The sequence below is a fragment of the Berghia stephanieae genome, chromosome 10 (assembly GCF_034508935.2).
Source record: "Berghia stephanieae isolate SIO BIC M18660-M18661 chromosome 10, UCSD_Bste_1.3, whole genome shotgun sequence".
Taxonomy (NCBI): Eukaryota; Metazoa; Mollusca; class Gastropoda; order Nudibranchia; family Aeolidiidae; genus Berghia; species Berghia stephanieae.
In genome coordinates, this window is record NC_088369.1 from 18,520,374 (window position 1) to 18,530,373 (window position 10,000).

Below are 10,000 nucleotides of genomic sequence, written 5' to 3' on the forward strand. Positions count from 1 at the left end.
ATCAAACATCATTTTCCCTTGTCCAGCCACGATGTGAGGTCATAAAACACCATTTTCCCTTGTCCAGCCACGATGTGAGGTCATCAAGCATCATTTTCCCTTGTCCAGCCACGATGTGAGGTCATCAAACATCATTTTCCCTTGTCCAGCCACGATGTGAGGTCATCAAACATCATTTTCCCTTGTCCAGCCACGATGTGAGGTCATCAAGCATCATTTTCCCTTGTCCAGCCACGATGTAAGGTCATCAAGCATCATTTTCCCTTGTCCAGCCACGATGTGAGGTCATCAAGCATCATTTTCCTCTGTCTTCCAGAGACTCTCCTTTCACCCATCTTCCCTGTAACCCTTTAAAAATTGAGCTTTAAAATTGAGCTTTTACATAGCGCAATATCCACTAAACGTGCTCAAAGCGCTTTACAAGGGGTCTCTGGCCAACAGCAACATCTAACATTTAGGACGGGACATGTATTCTGTTAGGCGATATTATATTTTATTTTTCGGACAGAGACAACGCTGTGAACGGCCAGGTACTCATTTTACACCTGAGTACGGTGAGAGAATATCCCTGGCCAACAGCAACATCTAACATTTAGGACGGGACACGTCGCCCCGTTAGGCGATATTAGATTTTTTTTTCGGACAGAGACAACGCTGTGAACGGCCAGGTACTCATTTTACACCTGAGTACGGTGAGAGAATGTGAGTAAAGAGCCCTTTGGTTTTACAATGTACTCAAAAGATCTAAAGACCTAAAAATGTGTGAATGAAACGGTGCCAGACAAACTAGGAGGAGAAATACACGTTTTAAATACACTTTTTCAGATTTTTATTCGTGCGGTTATGTGGTCAAGGGGAAGGCCACGAGGAACACGGAGAAGAATTAAAGAAGCTGCTATACAGAGAAGTGGTAAGACCTGGAGTGAGATTAAAAAATTAGCTCAGGATAGAGAAGGATGGAAACTGTTTGTCTGTGGCCTATACCCTGACCTAGGATGAAAAAGGCAATGATGATGATGATGATGATGATGTGGTCTAGTGGTATGGCACTCGCTTTCGGATCAGAAGGTCTTGGGCTCGAGCCTCGTTCGGCGCATAGTTGAGTCCTTGGAGAAGGCTATTTACTCACATTCCCTCACTATACTCATGTGTAAAATGAGTACATGGCCGTTAACAGCGTTGTCGCTGTCCGAAACAAATTATTGTAACATCAACTATCAGGCGTCATGTCCCGTCCTAAATAAATGTTAAATGTTACTGTTGGCCATGGACCCCTTGTAAAGCGCTTTGACTTTGAGCACATAAATTAGTAGACATTGCGCTATATAAAAGCTCATTTAAATAAGTTTACCCCAACATAATTATACCGTTTCATGGTGATTGGGGCACATATATTGAATAGAATAATATCACACCAGGCTCATTCGTCGCTATCTCAAATCTCAAATCAGCTGTCTGGGTCATTTTTAACAATAGCGTAGATTTTCACCTTGACCTTCATACTAATATTCTGTTTGTGTAACGCTGGGTATTATTATTGATTGTCACGTACATCCGAAATATTTTCCCGAAGATTGTTAACTCTATTGGTGCTGTACGTTACGGTAAAAGACTCACATCATTCGCCCACCGGATATGACGTAGCAACACACAAAACTCTGTGTAACATTTAGCATTCATAGACTGATTGATATAATTTAGTGAGAACCATGAACTTTTATAGTCTGGTTAATACAGTTTTGTGAGAATTACTCAAAAACGCGTATGGCAAAAAATGATAACAAAGACCTGAGTAGCGTCAATTTCAAACGATCTATAGATCATCCCCATTACCAATCTATAAACAATAACAAAGAGCGGAGTGACGTCATCTTCAATCTTTCCATAAGGGGAATGCGTTCGTCACCACAATAATTGCATCTCTAAGTTTTGTCCAAACGCATGAACATTAAAATGAGGGCAATTCCAATTGGCGTCTTAGGTTCGATCCCCAGTGGAGGTCGACTGATTTTTTTGGATGTTTTTTTTTTTTTGCTTGTATTTTCCTTTCTTGTTTTGTCTGCTACCTTTCATACACACTTACTTGTTCAGTTTTTTATCCTACATTCTTTTGGGTGAAAGCTGAAATCACGGGGTCCTTGTTATTTCGCCAGATAGCGGAACTGACATTTTTTTTAAAAAGTAGATTAAACCAGTTAACTGCCATACTTTGGAAAAAACAGGTATTTAAAAATTTGGCCAGAAATCTCGTCATTCAGAAACGGGTCGATTTAAATGACCCTCGTCTTAGCAAAAACTCTCAAACCTAGAAATTCCCGAAGTCTTCCTTAAAACTCCCAGGTTTGAGAGTTTTACCAAGATCAGGGTCATTTAAATAGATCGGTATTTGAAGGATGATTTTCCTGGCCAAACTTTTAAATACGTGTTTTTTTTTCAAAGAACGCTGTTGACTGAATGAATTGGTTCACTTGTCATTCAGTCGGTCTTTAAACGTCTCGACAGCGTATGAAACTCAAGGACAGTCTTTGCTGTACTCGGGAAAAACAGATCGATGGTGGGCGGATCAAACCTCTGAAGTCCCGATTTTCACTATCAGCGGATCAAAATTCTGAAGTCTACATACGAGCTAACGTCATCAGAGGTCTGATCCGCCATATATAAAATAAAACATGGTGCGCAAAGCTCGTATTTAGACTTCAGAGATTTGATTCGATATCAGAGGTCTGATCCGCCCAAAATTAAATTAAACCGTGCGCAAATCTGAAATGTAGACTTCATAGCTTTGATCTTCCGATCGTGGAAATTGAGACTTCAGAGTTTTGATCCACCGATCGTGAAAATTAAGACTTCAGAGGTTTGATCCGCCGATCATGAAAATTGAGACTTCAGAGTTTTGATCCACCGATCGTGAAAATTAAGACTTCAGAGGTTTGATCCGCCGATCATGAAAATTGAGACTTCAGAGTTTTGATCCGCCGATCGTGAAAATTGAGACTTCAGAGGTTTGATCAGCGGATCGTGAAAATTGAGACTTCAGAGATTTGATCCGCCGAACGTGAAAATTGAGACTTCAGAGGTTTGATCCGCCGTCCATCGATATTGTAAACATCGCTGCAGGCAGTATCAAGTTTGAGAGATTTTGAGAAGGTGAAGGTCATTTTAATCGCTGAACATTTATTGAAGGACGAGTAATATCGCCTAACAGGCGTCATTCTCGTTCTTCGTCTTACCTGTTGATATTGGTCAGGGACCCCCTTGTAAAGCGCTTTGAGCAAGTTTCGTGGATATTGCTCTATATAAAAGCTCAATTTAAATTTTCCTCATCGGCAAGGGACCGAACCTTAGACCTTCTGATTACCGATTTGACATGCTATCATAATGTTAGCACTTGACATTGAAAGGGTACATGGAAAGTGACGGCTGTGTCTACGTGTCACCTTATTCAGACGGGACCAAGATATCACCTCACGGAAACAGATACTTAAATTAAAAATGTCTTGAGCTTTTATATAGAGCAAATCCACTGAACGTGCTCAAAGCGCTTTACAAAAGGCCTCTGACCAACACCAACACGTAACAAATAGAACGAGACTGAGACATGACGTCTGTCAGGTGAAATTACAAATTTTTTTTCGACAGAGACAACACATTTAACGGCCACTTTACACTTGAGTACGGTGAGAGAATGTGAGTAAAGAGCCTTTTCCAATGATTCAACTATGCGCCAAGCGAGGCTCGAACCCAGGGCCTTCCGATCCGAAAGCGAGTGTCATACCACAAGACCACATAGCCGCTCATAGCATGTTTAGTATACCCTACCAAGGCGAGACCAAGATATCACCTCACGGAAACAGATACTTAAAGACTCTTAGTGAATCAGAGATTTAGACTTCAAGATGGTACAAGATGTGCATAGAAAAAATGATACAAGTACCAGAAGGACATGTTCAACAATAGTCTATTTATTTTCAGCACAATGGGAGCGATCTATATTCATGTTTTTGTCCAACCTAGTCATCGATCACATGATTTGTTGCTGTACAACGATTGGACATTTCTCAATGTATCTAAACACGCTGCTTTGTTTATGGAAGTTGTAAACATACCCATGAGTCATGGCTGAGCAAAATGACCAATTGTAACGTTGGACATTTCTCAAACTGTGAACACTTTTCACTATGTGGGTCACATTGAGCACATTGTGCAATGTGACCAATGACCTCGGGCACATGGAAATGTAATATAGATCACCCCTATTGAAGATCATACATTTTTTAAAAGTCAAGATAGTTGTGAGGATAAGCTTTTGTCAGGGGCGACGTGTACTTATTTGCAGGTCTGATAACCCAAATAGGACAGAAAAATTGTGACGTCACATCCTCCTCTCTTCCGGTTCCAAACTCATTGGAAGTGTCTATGGAACCAGTCCTTCAGAAGCCTAATAATGAATAGGTTATATATTGAATCATAAGGTGACCTAACTATTTCAGTAGCAGGATGTATAGAGAGTTCAAAGTTGACGTCACTTGGGTCTTTGTTATTGTTTTTTGCCATCCACGTTTATGAGTAATTCTCACTAAACTGTATTAACCAAACTATAACCGTTCAAGGCTACACATACTTTTGTGTGTTGGTCCGTTACACCTCCGGATGGCAATGTTGTGAGCTTCTTAGCCAAGCGCATACTATCTATAGATAATGTGCGCTTGGCTAAGAAACTCACAACGTGCCTTCCGGAAGTATAACGGACCAACACACAAAAGTATGTGTAGCCTTGAACGTTTATAGTCAGGTTAATACAGTTTAGTGAGAATTACTTATAAACAAGGATGGCAAAAAACAATAACAAAGACCTGAGTGACGTCAACTACATTCTATCTATATAAAGGCCAATAGATAGAACGAAGTTGACGTCACTCAGCTCTTTGCTAATATTTGAGACAGCTATCTAAATGAGAAATATCCAACTTCACAATTGGTCATTTTGCTCAGCGTGACTCATGGGTCTGTTTACAACTTTCATAAACACAGCAGCGTGTTTACATTACATTAATTGAGAAATGTCCAATCGTTGGACAGCAACAAATCATGTGATCGATGACTAGGTTGGACGTAAACATGAATATAGATCGCTCCCAATAAGCGATACGTTTTCACTTAACTCTATCAATCAAACTATAGATAGTATGAGCTTGGCTAAGAAGCTCACAACATTGCCATCCGGAAGTATAACGGACCAACAGACAAAGCTGTGTGTAACCATGATCGTTTATAGTCTGGTTAATACAGTTTAGTGATAATTATATTACTCATAAACGCGGATGGCAAAAAAAAACAATAACAAAGAGCTGAGTGACGTCAACTTCGAACTATTCATAAGAATTTAAGCTGACACATAGCTTTATGTGTTGGGGCGGTGCATTTGGCGGGCAACTGCTGTGAGCATTTTACATAAACAAATGACATCAATTAGGTTTTTAAAAATAAAATCCTTGGGTGCTAAAGAGACAAACAGTTGTTGTTTACTGTTGTTTTTGTTTTAATAGAAATTATCGACTTTTTGATAGTTTAGATTAACATTGAGACAGGGGAGATAACAATTCAGACAACTTGACACAGGTGATAATAATCAGAATGGCATGTGACTTTGTTGTTTTTATTTTTAAACTCTACAATCATTGACATAAATAACAATGTGAAATTGAATCCAAGCTTAAATTTAATACACGAAAACAAGATAAAATGGACGTTTCGGGTTCCCCCCTTATCAACAAAACAGGATGAATGAGAAACACAACAGACGAATGAGATAATAACGTGGTAGTGGCGTGTTGTTAACAAAATAACTTCCTGCTCCATTCGCTTTTCTGATTTAAAATTCACCCCAGACTTTATTAATTACTGCGCCGATTTTAATCGTTGATACCTTTAAAAGATTCATCTCGCTCTAGATTTTATATCAATTGGATTCAATAGTCTGATGTCACGTCGCCCAGCAACGGCGGCCATCGTGGTTCTAAACAAAGAAAATCGGTACTTTTTATTCTTCATGCTGGCTAGAACTTTTCATATGTCTTGTGATCAAAATGTGTAAAAGTCAAAACATGATCAGATTTATAATTTTTTTCTCCTCTGGATGCGCTTTTAAGCTCGTCGGAGAAATATTTCATAAGGGCGTCCGCCATTGTTTCTATAGTTTAGAGCCAGTTACTAAGTTACCATGCGTCATCACGAGGTAAGTGACGTCATGGTTGTTGAAGCGTATAACCAGTAGATTTTTGACCAATCAAAACATGGAATTTGTGACACACCTTCACACATGCTCGGACAAATATGGTTGTTTGTTAATAAACAATAATGTGAATGAATTCGACCTCTGCTCTCTGATCATTGTTATTGTTTTTATACCGCCAAATGGGTGACTAGTTATCACACGATTTTCTCGATTATACTTTAACGTTTAAATTTACGCATTGTTTTCTGTGTTGATTCTATTGATCAGGCAGTAGAACAGTGGGTATTTTACTTAAACATATACCATCGATAGTAAAACCTGTGTAGTGTGCTGTGTCTACCAATCACTGCCTTTGTTTACATTATGACGATTGCCCCATAAGTGTGGTTATTTACCTATCTATAGATAGTATGCGCTCGGCTAAGAAGCTCAAAACACTGCCATCCGGAAGTATAACGGACCAACACACAAAACTATGTGTATCCATGAAAGTTTATAGTCTGGTTGATACAGTTTAGTGAGAAGTACTCATAAACGCGGATGGCAAAAAACAACAACAAAGGCCCAAGTGACGTCAACTTAAAACTATCTATAGAACGAAGATGACGTCACTCAGGTCTTTGTTGTTGTTTTTTGCCATCCGCGTTTATGAGAAATGCTCACTGAACTGTATTAACCCGACTATAGCGTTTTGGATACACACAGTTTTGTGTGTTGGTCCGTTATACTTCCGGATGGCAATGTTGTGAGCTTCTTAGCCAAGCGCATACTATCTATAGATCGCTTCTATTCTCACTTAACTGTATTATCCAAACTATAAAAGTTCATGGTTACACCGCGTTTTGTGTGTTAGTCCGTTATACTTCCGGATGGCATTGTTGTGAGCTTCTTTGCCAAGCGCATACTATCTATAACTTTAAAGTTCACCAGTGAGTTCGCAGATACTATCTTTTGTATGCACTTGGCTAAGAAGCTCATAACATTGCCATCTGGAAGTATAACGGACCAACACACAAAACTGTGTGTATCCATGAACGTTTATAGATAGTATGCAGATGACGTCACTCAGGCCTTTGTTATTGTTTTTGCCATCCGCGTTTGTGAGTTGTTCTCACTAAACTGTATTAACCAGACCATAAAAGTTCATGGTTACACAGTGTTTGTGTGTTGGTCCGTTATACTTCCGGATGGCAATGTTGTGAACTCCTTGGCCAAGCGCATTCTATCTATAGTCGGGTTAATACAGTTCAGTGAGCATTACTCATAAACGCGGATGGAAAAAAAACAATAACAAAGACCTGAGTGACGTCATCTTCGAACTATTTATAGATAGAATGCGCTTGGCCAAGGAGTTCACAACATTGCCATCCGGAAGTATAACGGACCAACACACAAACTCTGTGTAACCATGAACTTTTATAGTCTTGTTAATACAGTTTAGTGAGAACAACTCACAAACGCGGATGGCAAAAACAATAACAAAGGCCTGAGTGACGTCATCTGCATACTATCTATAGATCGCTTCCATTCTCACATAACTGTATTTTCCAGACTATAAAAGTTTATGGTAACACAGAGTTTTGTGTGTTGGTCCGATATACTTCCGGATGGCATTGTTGTGAGCTTCTTTGCCAAGCGCATACTATCTATAACTTTAAAGTTCAATAGTCTGATTGATATTATGTTCATTCAAACAACTACAGTCTCCCCAACAGTCCCACACGTACAGTTCAAAGTTCCAGATAATGAAGACAAGCATTGAGAATGTACTAGAAATCTATTCTTTTTAATACTCGTCGACTTGTCTCTGAAACGTTAGTACCTTATATATAGTATGCGCTTGGCTAAGAAGCTCACAACATTGCCCTCCGGAAGTATAATGGACCAACACACAAAACTGTGTGTATCCATGAACGTTTATAGTCGGGTTAGTACAGGTCAGTGAGCATTACTCATAAACGCGGATGGCAAAAAATATTAACAAAGACCTGAGTGACGTCATCTTCGAACTATCCATAAAAGTTAGTACCTTATACCTGAATACATTAAGGTAACGGATCTATGTGGTCTAGTTGTATGACACCTGCTTTCGGATCGGAAGGTCCTGGGTTCAAGCCTCGCTCGGCGCATAGTTGAGTCCTTGGAAAAGGCTCTTTACTCACATTCTCTCACCGTACTCAGGTGTAAAATGAGTACCTGGCCGTTGACAGCGTTGTCTCTGTCCGAAAAAAAATTGTAATATCGCCTAACGTAGTATGTCTCATTGATGTAAACGTTGCTGTTCGATGCTCGAAGAAATAAATATCAATGTGAAATTGAATGTAAGGTTCAATATAAATAAAATACGAAAACAAATAAAATGGACGTGTCGGGTTTTCGGTTAATCAACAAAACGAATGAGATAATATGGTAGTGGCAATGTTAAGATGATTAACAACGCCACTACCACATTATCTCATTCGTATGTCCAGCTATGTGGTCTAGTGGTATGACACTCGCTTTCGGATCGGAAGGTCCTGGGTTCGAGCCTCGCGCTCGGCGAATAGTTGAGTCCTTGGAAAAGGCTCTTTACTCACATTCTCTCTGTAAAATGAGTACCTGGCCGTTAACAGCGTTGTCTTTGTCCGAAAAATTATAATATCGCCTAACAGGCGTCATGTCCCGTCCTACATATTAAATGTTGCTGTTGACCAGGGACCCCTTGTAAAGCGCTTTGAGCACGTTTAGTGGATATTGCGCTATATAAAAAAGCTCCAAAAAATCTAAATGTAGTATTTCATTCATCCTGTTTTGTTGATTAAGGGGAAACCCGAAACGTCCATTTTTATCTGTTTCGTATATGAAATTGAACCATACGTACATTCAATGTCACATTGTCATGTCTGTCTCATTGATAACACGTCATTAGCAAAGAGCACTAAGGACACACACACACACACACACACACACACACACACACACTCACCCACCCACCAATCAGAATATTTCATCCCAGACCGCTCGTCTCGGCTGCAAGGTCAAGGTTACAGCCAGTGTCCATAAACACTTGTGTTCGTGTACTACTCAGTAGAACGCACTTGGCCTTGCAACCTTGGGGAAGATCATCAGTGCAATTGATTATAACCACGGTGGCTATTTGATGATAACAATATTTATGGCTAACAAGTCTTGAGTTAAATTGATAAAAGACATGTTTAAAAAAAATTATAACAACAAAAAAAGAAGAAGAATTAACTATTTAAAAAACAAAAACAAAAACAAACAAAAACAAAAACAAAAACAACAAAAAAACCAACACTTATATCATTTTTTGGTTAGTGTCACTGTAGCCATCGTTAAGTTTTAGCCTGACACTGAGACCCAAAAGGACTGGTCTTTTGATATGTCATTATTTGGTTTTTGCGGTCACCGCCTAGTAGTAGTAGTGTGACATGGTCTTCACACCTCCAACTGTGACTCATTCAGCCATTTGATGTAGTCGTCATCAGCTTTGTGGATAGCAGGATAGCCGCCCTCTATGGATGTTGATGGACAGTGAAGTACCACATGGTCGATGTCCTGATTTGGAGCGTAACAGGCTTGGCATGTTGGTGTTGTTATATAGCCCCATTTGTGGAGATTAGATGCTGTTCTACCGTGTTTAGACCGTAGTCTGTTACAGCCAAGTGAGTTGCAGTTAGTGCTCATGGAAATAAGTTGTCCCATTGGTTGAACGATTGAACACAGCTCACGACAGGCTATAAGTTAACGATGGCTACAGTGTCA